General features: G+C 36.8%; 1 long non-coding RNA gene and 1 pseudogene across 2 annotated transcripts in view; both read left to right on the top strand.

Annotated features, from left to right (window-relative positions):
* Window positions 1-8202: 8202 nt before the first annotated feature.
* On the top strand, window positions 8203-8880 carry LOC108524088 (cytokine receptor-like factor 3; annotated as a pseudogene).
* A 4189-nt stretch (window positions 8881-13069) lies between these two features.
* The window catches only part of LOC108524090 (uncharacterized), a 28163-nt gene continuing 24658 nt past the window's right edge, over window positions 13070-16574 (top strand). For both annotated transcript variants that reach the window (XR_001883974.1, XR_001883973.1), the window contains exons 1-2: window positions 13070-13202; window positions 14445-14501. This is a non-coding gene — a long non-coding RNA (uncharacterized LOC108524090). The remainder of the gene's footprint in view (window positions 13203-14444; window positions 14502-16574) is intronic.

Genomic DNA, 16574 nt, shown 5'->3' with positions numbered 1-16574 from the left:
TTCCTCCGTTATGTCGAGGCTTCTGCCATCTGCCTTTTGAATTTTGGTTATTAAGGTTGAGCAGCTTTGTGGCCTACTCGGATTGCCAACATCTGCCTCATTTACTTAGGCTTTTATTTTCTAATATCCAGGGTGAATTGAGTTTTAATGGATGGTACCGATTTTACCTTCGCTTTCTATTCAAAAATAAACTTTTTTTATATGAATCTAAATCTTCTCTCGCTCCATCCACTTGCAGGCAAGTAGGCATTTTGTAGAATGTAATTATTACAGAGGAGCGATGCTATTTTTTATTTAGCACAATTTACCTATTGCAGAACACAGCATACAGTTCTATAACGCATAATGATCATAATGGGCTACATAGACCCTCTCGGCCAGCTCTATTTTTGCATATGATTCATTTTAATTTCAGAGGCACAAAAGGGATTATGTCTCTATTGGAATGTCTTGAGTAAGCCCTACAGCAGGGGAGCTGTGATGTCATTTGTTCTATGAAAAGCATGCTTTCATCTATTATGCACTGAGTCTGAAATATAAATATAAGATACCGAGGGATTTTTTTTGTTAGAAAACTGGTCATATGCATTTTTCTGTTAATAATCAGTACACATTTTCTCATGCAAATCATTTATTTAATAACTAAAATCCAGAAGTTGTATCTCAAGTTGCAAACTGACTTAAAGTCATCATCTCCAACTTGCTTCTGCAGGTATCTGCTAGCTATTTGTGACAAGCTGGGCAAGGCAGTCTGTAGTTTTACTTTTTAAATTTGGATCACAAAACTTTTGTCAAATTAAGACTCTAAATATAAGTTACTATGTTCAATTTCTAGAGGATTTTCTCAGTTTTATTGAAGTTATCATCTGCCTTCTGATTTTCATTTATTAAGATTAACAATACAGATTATCAAATTGCAACAATAACATTGATGATGAGATTGTGGCATAAAAAGTAACGTGGTGTATTAAAACCACTGGACAAATCAGAAGTTGTGGATTTGGGTTCTAAATCAATCATGGACTAGCCTTGTCGTTAGTGCTTACCACCTAATAGTTAAGTTTCAGACTATCACATGCCTCTCAAAGGGTTAGATCTATGTCAATTATAGATGGATGAAATTAGAGATACTTATTATGGAACAGAAAAGGTGCTCATAAGAGACGAAAAGGATTAAAAAAAATTCAGATATTTACCAAAGAAAACTGGCATAGCAATAGCAAATTACATTACAAAATAGAGAAACTTATAGTTCAAGCAAATAACTTGTGATCACATACAAAATTTGGAAAGCAAAACTGAAAAGTGTAATATTATAGATATTTCAAAGAGCTAAATCTGAAATAAACAAATAGTATGTAGTCCATACAAGTTCCATGAAACATTTAAAGAAAGTTTAGAAAATATTCACATACTAAGTCACAAAGAAAGTCTAAAAATTTCAGAGCACTGATGCAATGCAAACCAGATTTTCTGATCAAAACTCAATTAAATTAGAACTTAACAACAATAATCATCACTCTAAACCCATTGTGGCAACCAGGTTTTAGGATTGCCGTAACCATCCTTGACTTCCGTGATTCAGACTTTGTGTAATCGTCTCCCACATTGTATCACAGTTGGTCTCTCTTACCAGGAGAACATGACAGAAGCTGTGGTGTATTCCATTTGAAGCTAGGTGATAAAGGGCATCACAGCTTCTGCCTTGCTATCCCTGGGATTGCTGGCTGTGGGGGATCAGTAAGCAGCTCTATGAGGATATCTACAGTGGAAGGAACCAAGGAAAGTGAAGGATGGGGTCATTAGGCAGCAGTAATGTAAGCAAACCATCTTGGGATTGGATCCTGCCACTTCAGTTGTCTTCAGCAAACTGTAGCCCTGACAAACATTTTGACTTTAACCTCACGAGCCCCTGCACCAGCACTACCCAACTGAGGCACTCCAATATTCCTGATCTCAGAAATAGATTTCTATTGTAGATTATAAACATTTGATGTTTTAAGCCACTAAATTTTGGAGGAATTTGCTTTACAGCAATGGGAAAGTAATATATTGATATACTTTTACAATTGATATTCTGTTCCTAAATAATTCCTGAGTATGATTCTTTTTTAATTATTTTGTGGATTTGTGTCCCTGTCCAAATCTCATGTCAAATTGTGATCACCAGTGTTGGGGGAAGGGACTGTTGGGAGGTGATAAGATCATGGAGGTGGATTTCCCCCTTACTGTTCTTGTGGTAGTGAGTGAATTCTCACGAGATCTATGTTTAAGAGTGTAGCACTTCCCACTTTCCTCTCTTCCTCTTTCTCGGGCCATGTAAGACATACCTCATTTTTCTTCACCTTCCATTGTGATTGTAAGTTTCTTGAGCCTTCCCCAGCCATGCTTCCTGTATAGCATGTGGAACTATAAGTCAATTAAATCTCTTTTCTTTTTAAATGACCCAGTTTCAGGTAGTTTGTTATAGCAATGTGAGAAGAAACTCATACAGTAGATATTTCAAAATTACGTGAAAGTAATGATAAAACACAGTCAACTCTTGAACAACATGAGTGTGAACTGTGCAGGTCCACTTATACAGATACTTTCCAACAAATATAGTAGAAAAAAAATTGAAGATTTACAACAATTTGAAAAAATTTGCAGAGGAAATAAGTGACATAGAAATATTTTAAAAATTAAGAAAGCCTTCAGTATATTATGAATGCAGAAAATATATGGAGATACTAATCTATTTTATCATTTACTACCATAAAATATGCACAAATCTGTCAAAAAAGTTAAAATTTATCACACGTACACACTTACAGACCCTACATAGTGCCATTTGCTGTCTAGATAAATGTAAGCAAGGGTAAAAATGCAGTATTAAATCATAACTGCATAAAATTAACTATAGTACATACTGTACTACTGTAATAATTTCATAGCCACCTCCTGTTGCTATTGCAGTGTTGCGAGTAACATGTGATGCTAATTATCTCCGTGTGAGCAGTACAGCTCTCCAGTAAATTGCATATCACAGTAAAAAAGTGATGTTTTTGTTCTCACATATATTTCATCATATTTAATGCAATACTGTAAACCTTAAATAAAACCATGGGACCCACACAAGGCACTACTAGCGATGCTGGAAGTGCTCCCAAGAAACAGAGATGTCATGCCACTACACGAAAAGGTTGAATTGCTTTATGTGTACCATAGACTGAGGTTTGCAACTGTGGTTGCCCTCCATTTCAAGATCAAGGAGTCCAGTCTAAGGACCACTGTTAGAAAAGGAAATGTGTGAAGCAGTTGGTGTAGCTATGGCAGCAGGCCCAAAACCCCTGCACTTTTGAGGAATATCTTTTATCTCATGTAAAAAATGCAACTTTTATGTGGGTGCATAATTGCTATAACAAAGGCACACCTGTATGATTCAAGAAAAAGTGAAGTCATCACATAACAACACAAAGAAAAGAAAGGTCAAGGATCTAAAACTGGAGAAATTAAAGGCAGCAAAAGATGGTTTGATAATTTTAGAAAGAGATTTGGCTTAAAAATGTCAAGATAACAGCAGAAGTATTATCTGCTAAACAAGAGACAGCAGAGGAGTTCCCAGATGCTGTTGAAAAATCATTGAAATGAAAGAATAACTGCCTGAACAGGTTTTTAATGCAGAAGAGAGTGCCCTATTCTGGAAAAACAAAATGCCACAACACTTATTAGTAAAAAAGAGATGTGAGCACCAGGATTTAAGACAGAAAAAGATAGACTAACTGTACCATTGTGTACAAATACAGTCAGGTGTATAATCAGGACTGCCCCTTGTCTGTAAAGCTGCTAACCCCTGAGCCTGGAAGACAAAAGGTAAACACCAGCTGCCAGTCTTTTGGTTGTACAACAAGAAGGCCTGGACAAGAGAATCCTTTTTTTTCTGGACTAGTTTCATGGATATTTGTCCCTAAGATCAGGAAGGAGTTTGCCAGTAAAAGACTGCCTTTAAAGTTCCCTTCATACAGAATAATGCCCATGACCACCAGATCCCCATGAGTTCAACACTGAAGTGGTTTCTGTGTCCCCAAATGCAATGTCTCCAATTTATCTTACAGATCTGGGGGCCACAGTACCTTTAAGACTCATTACACACTGTACTCTATGGAAAGGATCATCAACACTATAAAGAGAACCTAGATAGAACATCATGAAAGTCCGGAAGGATTACACCATCGAAGATGTCATCATTGTTACAGAAAATGCTGTAAAAGCCGTTAAACTCAAAACAGTAAATTTCTGCTAGAGAAAACTGCATCCAGATGTTGTACATGACTTCATAGCATTTACAACTGAGCCAATTGAGGAAATCATGAAGGAGATTATTGATATGCTGGAGGATGAAGGGTTTCAAGATATGGATCTTGGAGAAATTGAAAAGTTAATGGACACCAAACCAGAGGAATTAACAGAAGATGACTTGATGAAGGTGAGTGCTCTGGAACCAGTGCCAGATGACGAGGAGGAAGATGACAAGAGGAAGCAGGGCCAGGAAACAAATTGATGTCAGCCAATCTGGCAGCAAGGTTCTGATTATTCAAGACGGCTTTTGACTTGTTTCATGATATGAAGCCTGCTATGATACGGGCACTGAACCTAAAACAAATGGTGGAAGGATGAGCACCACATAGAAACACTTTTAGAGAAATGGAAAGGCAAAAAAGACAGAAATTTCAATGCATTTCCTTAAAATTACACCAAGTGTGCCTGCCTCCCCTTGTACCTTCTCTGCCTCTTCCACCTCTCCCACCCTGAGACAGAAGATGAAATCCCCCTCTTCTTCCTCTTCCTCAGCCTACTTCACATGAAGGTGAAGAGGGTGAAGGCTTTTATGATGATCCATTTCTACTTAATGAATGATAAATATATTTTCTCTTCTTTAGCATTTTCTTAATAACATTTTCTTTTCTCTAGCTTACTTTATTGCAAGAATATAGTATATAATACATATAATATACAAAATATGTGTTAATTATATGTTTGCATTATTAGTAAGGTTTCCAGTGAATAGTAGCTATTTGTAGGTACGTTGTTGGAAGTCAAATGTTATATATGAGTTTTTGACTGTGGGAAAAGTCAGCATCCCTAACACTTGTGTTGTTCAAGAGTCAACTGTGTAGTGAATATCTATGCAACAATTAGCTATATGTTTTTAAATAAACATTTTGTTCAATATAAGTTTATATTTGTTGTCTCATTTTTTAAAAATTATTGCTGGAATGTTTCATAAGACATAACCCAGAAAACATATTATTTAACCACAAATACTTATGTATTTTTTTTTTTACTGATTAGGAATTAAAGATAATACAATCACAAAATCTTTATCACATATAATGCAATGATCAGTAATCCCTGATATAATATCTAGTTGATATTCAAATTTCTTGCATTCTCTAGAAAAAATACTTGCAACATGTTTGTATGAGATTGAAACAAATCTACACATCATGATCTCTTTTGTTGTTGTTGTTGTAGAGAGAGGGTCTGGCTATGTTACTCAGGCTGGTCTTGAACTGTTGGGCTCAAGGAATCCTCCTGCCTCAGTCATCTGAATAGCTGGGATTGCAGGCACATGCCACTACCATGCCCAGCGTTCACAGACTCTTAAGTGTCCTTTAACTGATGACAGTTTTCCTCTGTCCCTGCCCATTTTCTGTTTACTTGTTGAAGAAAGTGTACTTGTTTTTAGTCAGAATTTCCAATATCTATTTGGCTGATTACTTTCCTTTGATGTCATTCTTCTTATTTCTGTGTCCCTTTTATTGCCTGTCAGCTATTATTCGTGTCTTGGAACTTAGTTAGATTCCTGTTCATTTACAGTATGTGTGTGTGTGTTTGTGTATGACCACTGGTATTGCTATACACTGTCTATGTCATTATGCAAGAAGGAATGTAAAAATGAATGGCCCATACTTAGTGATGATAAGATTAGTTCACGGAATCAGGATCCATCAAGTATCCACCTAGCAGATCCATCCCTTACAAATTTTCGAACAGGAATTTCTCTAATGGTTTTGGCATCTGTGGATTATCACTACTTAGACTTATGCATTAGGAATAGCAAAATGGTGAATTTCTAATTCTATCATTGATTTTGCATTTATTGGCTTACATTTAATTTTAAAAATTTCCCCTACCAACTACTTGTTTACCTTGCAGCAAATATTCTACAGAAAAGGTGGAATAAATACTTAAGCATTACAGTTACTATTTTAAAAAAATAATAGTAGGTGACCAATCAATGTCTTCTATCTTTGGCCATTACAAGCCCTTTCAAGTAGGTTGATATATTTTTTGTTTACATGATCTCAATATTTATTACTTTCCCTGTTTGAGGGCACAACTAGACACTTTATCTCACTTATGTCTGTTCTGCCCCAGACCTAGAATCACCGTTTCTCTAGGAAGTTATGGACACTAGAGAGTTTTAGTATTTTAAATTCTCTTTACTGGGAAGAATGTATATCAGCTCAATTTTTAACATATAGATATTAAAATGAGCAAATTCATATAGGCAACAGAAGTATAAACTATCTCTGTCTTACCTTTTTTTTTGACCTCAGAACTACCTGACAGTGAACCTATGGTATTGTTTCAGGTAACTTTTACAAACATATCATGTCTTATATGTAATTAACACTTATAATCTTCTTGATTTAAAAACCAGCAAAATATATAAAATATTTAAGTGATCTCTGTATCATTTTTCAACTTTTCCCTTAGAAAACTTTATTTTATTACTTCCCATACACACAGAAACCTTACCTATTTTCACCAGTTCATTGTAGTTTGAAGACCAACTTTTACTAGAGATTAAAAAAGAAGTATGAAAGTACTTTGTGTATTTTTTAAAAGCTGACTTTCTGCGCAATCTCTAAGATAGTTTTTTTAAACTAAAATGAAAATGTAGTCAATGATAATTCAAATGCATATTATCCTACTTTGTTCATGGGACCTTATACAAATGATTGGCTATTTTTCCGTTCAGAATTAAGGATTATTGAAGCTTGTGTAACAAGGACTTTGTTCTTCATAATTCATTTCCTGTTACTTGCTTATGCAGTGAAGCATTATAATTTGCAGCCTATTACCTCACAGGACTTATAACTTCATTGCTTGTACAAAGAAAAGAACAAAGATGAGTCAGGAGTATAAAAAAATCTCCTAGGTAATGAGAAAGTAAATCAACTTACATTTCCTGCAAATTGATAAGTAGGAGGTTTTTACTAATGAATCCTATAATTCTCACAATGCAGTGTTTATTTCCAGGGTTCCCTTCTAAGAAATATGACTGTATAAGGTAATTATTATACACTGAGATTAGGTCCCAGGTAAGCAAAACCCATAACGAATTACTTCCATAAGAATTAAAGCAAAATATCTAGATATGTTCTCAAATTGCCACATCTCAATAATTTTAAATCCACTAACACTTTAACAGACTCATTAAATTGTATTTGGAATGCAGCAGGTAGATTCATTTAAAAACAAATGAATCATTCTTATCTTAAAAATATTCATCCCAGCTTTGATTAAAACAACTGAGAGAATAACTTGTTGAACAAAGCCATAGCCACTCAAAAATGCTCCCAGGCAAGGTGAGTTAGTCAGGGTGAGTGAAGATCATCCACATTGACCTTTATTGCCCTCTTAGTATTTGGGAAGATGAAGATCAAGAATATGCAGGATGTCAAAGGCATAAACATAAGCTTTTCTTCTTAATCCTTACTTGAGTCAAGAATGTAGGAATAGAGCATTGCCTACTTGGCACTATGCTTTTGAACATTTGGCAAACTGCAAAAATGAAAATTGTCTATGGCCTACTTATAAGATGACTGTGGAATAGAGGAAATCTATACATGAGGCACATATGTAGAAACCAGTATGCAAAGAATCAATATAATGAGGAGCGAAAAAGAAACAGCAACTTGAGATTTGGAAAATATTAAATAAATAACTTTATGCCAATGCATTTGAAAAGTTAGATAAAATGGAAATATTCCTAGGAAAATATAAAGCAAAACACAAAATAAAATACAAATTCGGCAAAAAACAGGAAATATGCATAATCCTACAATCACTAATATACTTACATCAGTAGGTAAATATCTTCCCATCAGAAAACTCCAGACTCAACAGTCGGGAACCCACTCCAGCAGCTGCATGAGGCAGATGATGGAGCTAGAGCCTGAGCTGCTGCTTCAGGAGGCCCTCGAGAACGTAGAGGTGGCAAGAACTACCGGTGGGAGCTGGGTCACCAGCTTGAGGGGCTGTGGGAGGCACAGAGATCAAAGAGAGTGCATCACAGACAAGGGATGTTCTCAAACAACATATTAATGATTTAAAGGGAACCCTTGCAAAGCTCCTAGATGAACGATTGGTGACCCTTTTGCAAGAGGTGGACACCATTAAACAGACCATTAAATCACCACTAGATGATTGCCAGAAGCTCATAGAACACAGAGTCAACACTCCAGAGGCTTTAGTACGAAAAGGTGAGATTGCCATGGTTGGTGGTGTAGGAGAAGAGAATGAGAAACTGGAGCTTTACCAAAAAGGCCTTGCATGTTCAGCTGGACAGCATACAAGAAGTTCCTTTACTGGTTGATGTGACTTGTGTATGTGCTCAGTTGGATGACTCTATTTTTAACATCATGAAAGACCACATTCTTAAGCGTGGAACTGTAGCATCTCGCCCACCAGTACAGATAGAAGAACTGATAGAGAAACCTGGAGGCATCATAGTACAATGGTGTAATGTGGATGACAACTTTATGGCACAAGATGACAGGCTCCAGTTTCGTAAATGTACTTCAAATCATTTTGAGGATGTATATGTAGGTTTTGAAACTGAATTCATAGTATTGCACACAGACTCCAATGTTGATGATCATTTCAGAATCTGCACCCAGGAGATGGCCGACAGGAGCGGAGTCCTTGGAGTGTCCCCCAGACAGTTCATTCCATATTTGTGCCTCATGAGTGGACAGTTGGTTTTGAGGGGAAGGGTCTGAGCAATCAAAGAAATACGTCATGCCGGAACGATTCTGAATATTCAGGTGTTCTCGACTCCAGAGCTCCAACTTATTTCTCTGGGCAGACATTAATATTTAGAGTTGAAACTGTGGGACTGTGAGACAGAAGAGGCAGTATAGGAGTGTGTCATAAAAACAGAATGTTGGCCGGGCACGGTGGCTCATGCCTGTAATCCCAGCACTTTAGGAGGCCGAGGTGGGCAGATCATGAGGTCAGGAGATCGAGACCATCCTGGCTAACGCGGTGAAACCCAGTCTCTACTAAAAATACAAAAAAATTAGCTGGGCGTGGTGGCAGGCACCTGTGGTCCCAGCTACTTGGGAGGCTGAGGCAGAAGAATGGCATGAACCCCGGAGGCAGAGCTTGCAGTGAGCCGAGATCGTGCCACTGCACTCCAGCCTGGGCGACAGAGCGAGGCTGCATCTCAAAAAACAAAACAAAACAAAACAAAACAAAACAAAACAAACAAGCCAAAAACAGAATGTCTAGGACTCTCTGCAGCAGGATAAAGCTATGTGCATTGGTACAAATGGTACAATTTTTGTCAGTGGAAAAGAAAGGCCTCATCAGTTTCTTGCAACTACTTCTGTATCCACTGTCACGTTTGACATGGAAGCTGTGACTCTAGGAACTACCAATAATAATGAAGGCAGAAACGTCAAGCTAGGAATAACCCAGATAGAAGATGTGCAATACACAACCACTTATTTGCTGTCCACATGAATGTGTTGGCTGTGCTCTCCATGTTCAGTTATTTGTAAGCAGTGTTGACTTTTATCCCATCTTCAATAACGTTTCAGTCCTCAAGACATTATACTTTTTGCATGTTTTAAAATGCCTGAGCAAATGTCTATTAGTAGGCAAGCATTATCTTTTGTTTTTTTTATTACAGTTTGATTCAAGATAGGCTACAGTATTTTTACAAGGTAAAACTACTCATGGATGTTGTATGCACAGCAGGGTTAGCCATTTATCATGTATGTAATATGCACATGTGTGTATCCAGCTTGTGACATGCATTTTATTCTTTGTAGGGTTTGAGCTGCAGTCCAGTTTAATGTCAGTTTGAGAAATGGGGTCTCTTAGTGGACAAACAAAACTAAGGTAAATACTTACCTTATTTTTTTTAAAACCTAAATTTGTGTGTAAAACATTTATTTGAAGGACTTGCTTTATATGTAAAAGTAATTGTCTTAGCTTGTTATACCAGCTTACAGATTTTATTCTAATGTGAATTATTTGTTTCATTTTTACCAGTAGTGAAAACGTAGAAAAGCAAGTGTGATATTTTTGTAAGATAATTTATTTGGGGATTCATGTACCCTGTTAGACAATCATGACCTTTTTTCCTTATCTTTTGACATATAAGTGCTAACTCACAGAATTCTCCAAGAAGTTCTCATCCCAAGGTAGATGTCCCCACTGAAACAGGAGGATGTAGTTGGCTTATCTGAAAACCACAGTCATAACTAGGCTGGGGCTTTGCTGTTGGCAATTTGACAACGAGTGCAAGTGACTGAGGCAACACCTAAGGTAGCTGGGATAACCAAGACACCCAGAGATTTCCAAACTTTTCAGTGAGAAGACAGTGCCCCACACTGATGAGAAACCGATGGGAATAGAATATGAATTATTATGGACAGGTATTCTCGAAGTAAAGGACAGAACTGGTCTAGATACTAGTGGCAGACAAAACAGAAAGCACTAAAGAAGTGACTAGAAGAAAGATTATGTTTTCAATACTTAGTTGTAGCAGCATGATAGAAGAGAAGTCCTAGAATCCAGAAGCTAGAGAAATATCTTGAGCCACATCCACATTCCTAAAACTACAGGAAAACTAATTTCATTTAAACATGAGGATAAATTAAAAATTTGAGTTTAATATAATTAGGAATATATAATTTTTTATAAAGAATAAAGGTAACCTGAAAAAACATGCCTAAAAACGTGGCTAAAATGTATAGTGAAAGTAAAACCTAATAAGACAAAAGGGTTTAGGGGAAATTTAAAAGATGAAAAAAACTATGAAACATCCTCCTACAAACACACACATGATGTATTTCACAACACAAATTATGAAATGAATAGTTGGTTTATAACTTGGATCTCCCAATAGTGAAATACATAAAATTGTCAGTTAGTGCGTCGTTCTCTTCAAGAAACCAATCTAAAGTATTCTTCTTTTGGTTTATTTAGAATTATAAAATGAAGACTAAGTTTTTCTCCTTCTTTTTCCCCGGGTGGGAGCCATTATGAGTGAGGAAACTGTGTTGAGAAGGTCTTGCGGAAAAGATTGAGGATTAATTAATGAGAACATGCTCCTTTAAAGAATCATCATTGTTGTCCTTCAAGTCTCCTCTCACTTTTAGGATCCGTTTCTTACTCTTTCTCATTCTTGCTTCCCTTTTCTTTGCTTGAATGGGTATACGTTTTATTAATACCCATCTTGGAATTCCAATAACAACAATATCATTATTAAGCAAATGATTTAAAGCATGTAAAAATATGAAATTGCAAAATACTTGGTTTAAAATCATAACTATGCTCTATTCTTAGTTTGCTGTTGTTTTCTTTTTCCAAGAAAGGATTTGTATTCTTTCTTACTATTGAACGTGAATCTACAACTACTGCAGATAAACAATATCTTAAAATAAGAGAAAGTAAGACAGGTGTGGTCCAGACTGGCCTTTGAGCTGTAATTTGAAACCCCTGTTCTAGAAGCCTATTATTTAAGCTTCTACTTTTACATCTATAAGCGATCTCAAATAAATTTTATGTGTTGCGCAAGGTAAAGAGGTTCAAATATTTTTATAACATGGCATCATTTCTTTGCACAATATATGAAAAAACTTTCCTTCAAAAAGAAGATATTCAGATGACCATATGAATATATCATATGGAAATTTCCTCCACATTATGAGAAATGAGAATAATGCAAATTAAAACCACCACCCTAAACTGTCACTGCATACTACCCAGAATAGATGAAATGTAAACTGCGGATATGGGGTGGCTACATACTTTGCATGAATGTATAATGGTACAATGACATTGGGGAAAACAGTCTGTCAGCTTCAGACAAGATTAAACACATCCTTTCCTATGTCCTAGCAATTCTACTCATGATACACAGGCAATAGACATGAGTAAACATGTGCACTAGACTTGCACAAGAATTTCAAACTGAACTTGATCTAAATGCCCTTCAATAAGAAAATGGATAAACAAATTCTTGTCTGTTGATACAATGGAGTCCTATGCAGCAATAACAAAGAATAACACAAGTTTTAATGTATATGCATGACAAATACATATTATATGTATGACAAACATTTTATGTAGTTATTTGACAACATTTGTATATATGTATATGTATGACACATATAAAACATGGTTGAATGGTAAGAACGTTATGTTGACTGAGGGAGAGCAGATGTAAAACAGTGCACAGTATGCGCCTCCATTTATAAGAAATTCAAGAGCAGGTAAAACTATGCTGATTATTTTGGAAGAATTTGGTATTGACACAAAAATCACATAGAAAAAATCTCCCGGTGTTATGGAAATGTGCTATATGTTTATCTAGAGGGTGATTTACTGGGCATGTATTTATATATGGCATTATCAAGCTTTCCACTTAATAATTGTGCACTTTACTGAACGTAAATTGTACCTTAATTACAAAAGATGGCATCAATGGGGCAGGAGTGTGGGGACATCACTGAAAGGTTTTTTTTTTTTTTCCTTTTTTTTCCTGAGGCGGAGTCTCCTTCTGTTCCCGGAGTGCAGTGGCGCTATCTCGGCTCACTGCAAGCTCCGCCTTCCGGGTTGACGCCATTTTCCTGCCTCAGCCTCCCGAGTAGCTGGGACTGCAGACGCCGCCACCACGCGCGGCTAATTGTTTTTGTATTTTTGGTAGAGATGAGGTTTCACTGTGTTATCCAAGATGGTCTCAATTTCCTGACCTCGTGATCTGCCCGGCTTGGCCTCCCAAAGTGCTGGGATTACAGGTGTGAGCAACCGTGCCCGGCCGACTTTGTTTACTTTCCAGAAAAAGTAATTTACTTTTTAGTTAAATTTAAGTAATTAATTTAACCAGTATTTATTTTGCACCTGCCAGATGCTGGGTAAGTTTTTAACACGTAAAACAAATCATCCATTTGAAAATTTTCCAGTTTTGAAAGACATTTTATCACTCTAATTTGTTTTGTACAATTTATCGCTTTTACTGTAGTTTAATACTAAAGTAAATATTTTTATTACATTTCCTTGATTTATTCTCCAGATTTAAGGAATCCCGAAGATTTCTAGTTTATATTAACTTCAAACGCTGTCATTTCGCCTCATTTCCCGTTTCCCTCCAGTAGCTTCAATTTCCACGTTTTGCCTGTATCCAGTATTTCTCTTTCTGGTCCAGTGCCACTTATATTCCCATCTCCATCTCTATCTTCATTACTTTGTATCTTCTTGAACCTCTTATCTTTGGTGAAAGGAGCTAGATTCACACACGCAAGCAAGCATAAATTATGACAGGCATGGAAAAACGCAGGATCATAATCTAAACCATTTTTTCTCTTATTGCTTACAACACTTTTATGTTGTCAGTAAAATAACAAAAAAACTACTTAAAAATATGGGTTCTAGTTAGTAGTGAGGGACAAAACCATCTTTTTCTTTTGCATTCAGTACTTTTTTTTTTTTTGGTTGTTTTATATGATGGATCTGTATATAGTTCAGACCTGAAGACAAAATATATGATTCATCTCCAGTCTCAAAGCCCCTGTTTGAATGGCACTTTATTTACATTAGCATTCCTAATTACTTAATGACCAATCAGATATGGTTCATTGCTAGTAAGTGTAGAAACATGTTGTCTGAAGGATGTAGTTTAATTAGTATACTTCTAAAAACATGTCCCTCATGACCATTGGATGTAATCATTATTTTATGTATTTAACTGTGAAATTCATATTTACTCAGCAAGCTAGAGAACAGTGTTTAGTTCTTAAAGCTGTTTAATAGAGCATAGTTAGATTTTTAAAGGAGCCTGCAAAATCTTGTATAAAGTAGGTTACTTAAAAAAAGCCATTACTCCAATAAAGTAGTTATCCCACTTAAATACTAATGTCGTATTCATAAAACAGTGAAGGAGGAATAGATACGTGAAGAAGCTTACCGTAATTTGTCCCTTAATAATGTAGGTACAAGAATCTCACATTCATCTAAGCCATTGAGATTATTTAGACATTTTTACTCTTAATTAAAGATTTTGAAAATGACTTAATTTCTAAGGTAACTGATGATTTCTATTTGTCCTCCTACTGCTTATTCATTACATGACAAACAAATGAGATATATTTTACTTTCAGAAAACACTCAACTCCTGGCCTGCGCTGGATGGTGGAGGATGATAATTGTTTTTCCAAGTAAGTCTTTTCCTAATATATTTTTCATGGATTGTCATTTATTTTGGGAGTATTTTTTTTTTTTTTGAGATGGAGTCTCGCTCTGTTGCCCAGGCTAGAGTGCAGTGGCGTGATCTCAACTCACTGCAACCTTTGTCTCCCAGGTTCAAGTGATTCTCCGGCCTCAGCCTCTCGTGTAGCTGGGATTACAGATGTGTGCCACCACGCCTGGCTAATGTTTTTGTATTTTTAGTAGAGACGGGTTTTCGTCATGTTGGTCAGGCCTTACCTCAGGTGATCCCCTCACCTCGGCCTCTTAATGTGCTGGGATTACTGGCGTGAGTTACTGTGCCCAGCCTGGATTGTCATTTATACTTGACCTCTGAGAAGCACTAAATTTCTTAACTTGGGGGAGTCCCTTTTGTAATTAGTATATTCAAGAATATTAGTTTGCAAGGATTTGACAACTGACAATAGATGATACTGTGAGCGATGATCATTGTGTCGAGCTTTGTAGTATGCCTACCAATGTGATCACTCATCATTCATTATCCAGGGTTTGATTTGAATATGAATCAAACGGTCACCAAAACAGATGCCTCAGGGGTACTTTGTTTGTTTTGTGTTCAGGAATTAGTCACTCAGAAATTGATTCTAGAATTTTACACGTTTTCTCACTCAATTCCTCCACACACTGTTTCAGGAGTATACAGGCAATATCTTCATGGCCATCTCCCATTTGAGGTACTTATAGCAATGATAATAATAATAATAATATTGTCAATGATACTGTGTCAGTCCTACGATTATCAATATTATAAATCAAGTTTTCTCAGCCTGGCATAGTGACTCACGCCTGTAATCCCACCACTTTGGGAGGCTGAAGTAGGTGGATCACTTGAGGTCAGGAGTTTGAGACCAGCCTGGCCAATATGGTGAAATCCTGTCTCTACTCAAAAAAAAATAATAATAAAACATAAAATAAAATAAAATTAGCCAGGAGTGATGGTGGGTACCGGTAATCCCAACTACTCGGGAGGCTGAGGCAGGAAAACTGCTTGAACCTGGGATATGGAGGTTGTGGTGAGTCAAGACTGTGCCACTGCACACCAGCCTGGACAACAGAGAGAGACTCTGTCTCAAATACACACACACACACAGACACACACACACACACACACACCACACACACACACACACACACACATATATATATAGTCTTCTTATGTACCAAATATTTTTATAATCATTTTACATGCTTGGACTTGTTTATTCTGTAGAGACATCTACTGAATTAAACATGCCTATTTCCATTTTCCAGGTAAGAAAATCAAAATATTGAGACATTTAATACCTGTCCTAACCATCATATATAATTAGTAACTGATGAAACCTAGATTTAATAAACCCTTTTAGAAGTTATGAATCGAAATTTTTGGAACTTTGAGAAATGAAGATGGCAAATAAATTTGCAAGGTTACTATCTATGTTTAATCTTTACAGCACTAGAAACACCTTCGGTAATATGTTTTAAACAAAATATGAAAATACACGTAAACACTTCTTGTAATCCTTTTTTCTGCAAGTAAACAATGAGTTTATTTTTAGCTTTTTCTTTGCATTGACATGATTAGAAGTCTATAGGGCCAGGCACGGTGGCTCAAGCCTGTAATCCCAGCACTTTGGGAGGCCGAGATGGGCGGATCACGAGGTCAGGAGATCGAGACCATCCTGGCTAACACGGTGAAACCCCGTCTCTACTAAAAAATACAAAAAACTAGCCGGGCGAGGTGGTGGCGCCTGTAGTCCCAGCTACTCGGGACGCTGAGGCAGAAGAATGGCATGAACCCGGGAGGCAGAGCTTGCAGTGAGGGGAGATCCCGCCACTACGCTGCAGTCTGGGCAACAGAGCAAGACTCTGTCTAAAAAGAAAGAAAGAAAGAAAGAGAGAGAGAGGGAGAGAAAGGAAGAAAGGAAGAAAGAAAGGAAAAGAAAGGGAAAGGCCGGGCGCGGTGGCTCAAGCCTGTAATCCCAGCACTTTGGGAGGCCGAGACGGGCGGATCACGAGGTCAGGAGATCGAGACCATCCTGGCT

The sequence above is a fragment of the Rhinopithecus bieti genome, unplaced genomic scaffold (assembly GCF_001698545.2).
Source record: "Rhinopithecus bieti isolate Rb0 unplaced genomic scaffold, ASM169854v2 scaffold_76666, whole genome shotgun sequence".
Taxonomy (NCBI): Eukaryota; Metazoa; Chordata; class Mammalia; order Primates; family Cercopithecidae; genus Rhinopithecus; species Rhinopithecus bieti.
Note: the sequence above shows the minus strand (reverse complement) of the source record. Positions and strands in the feature narration are given on the sequence as shown.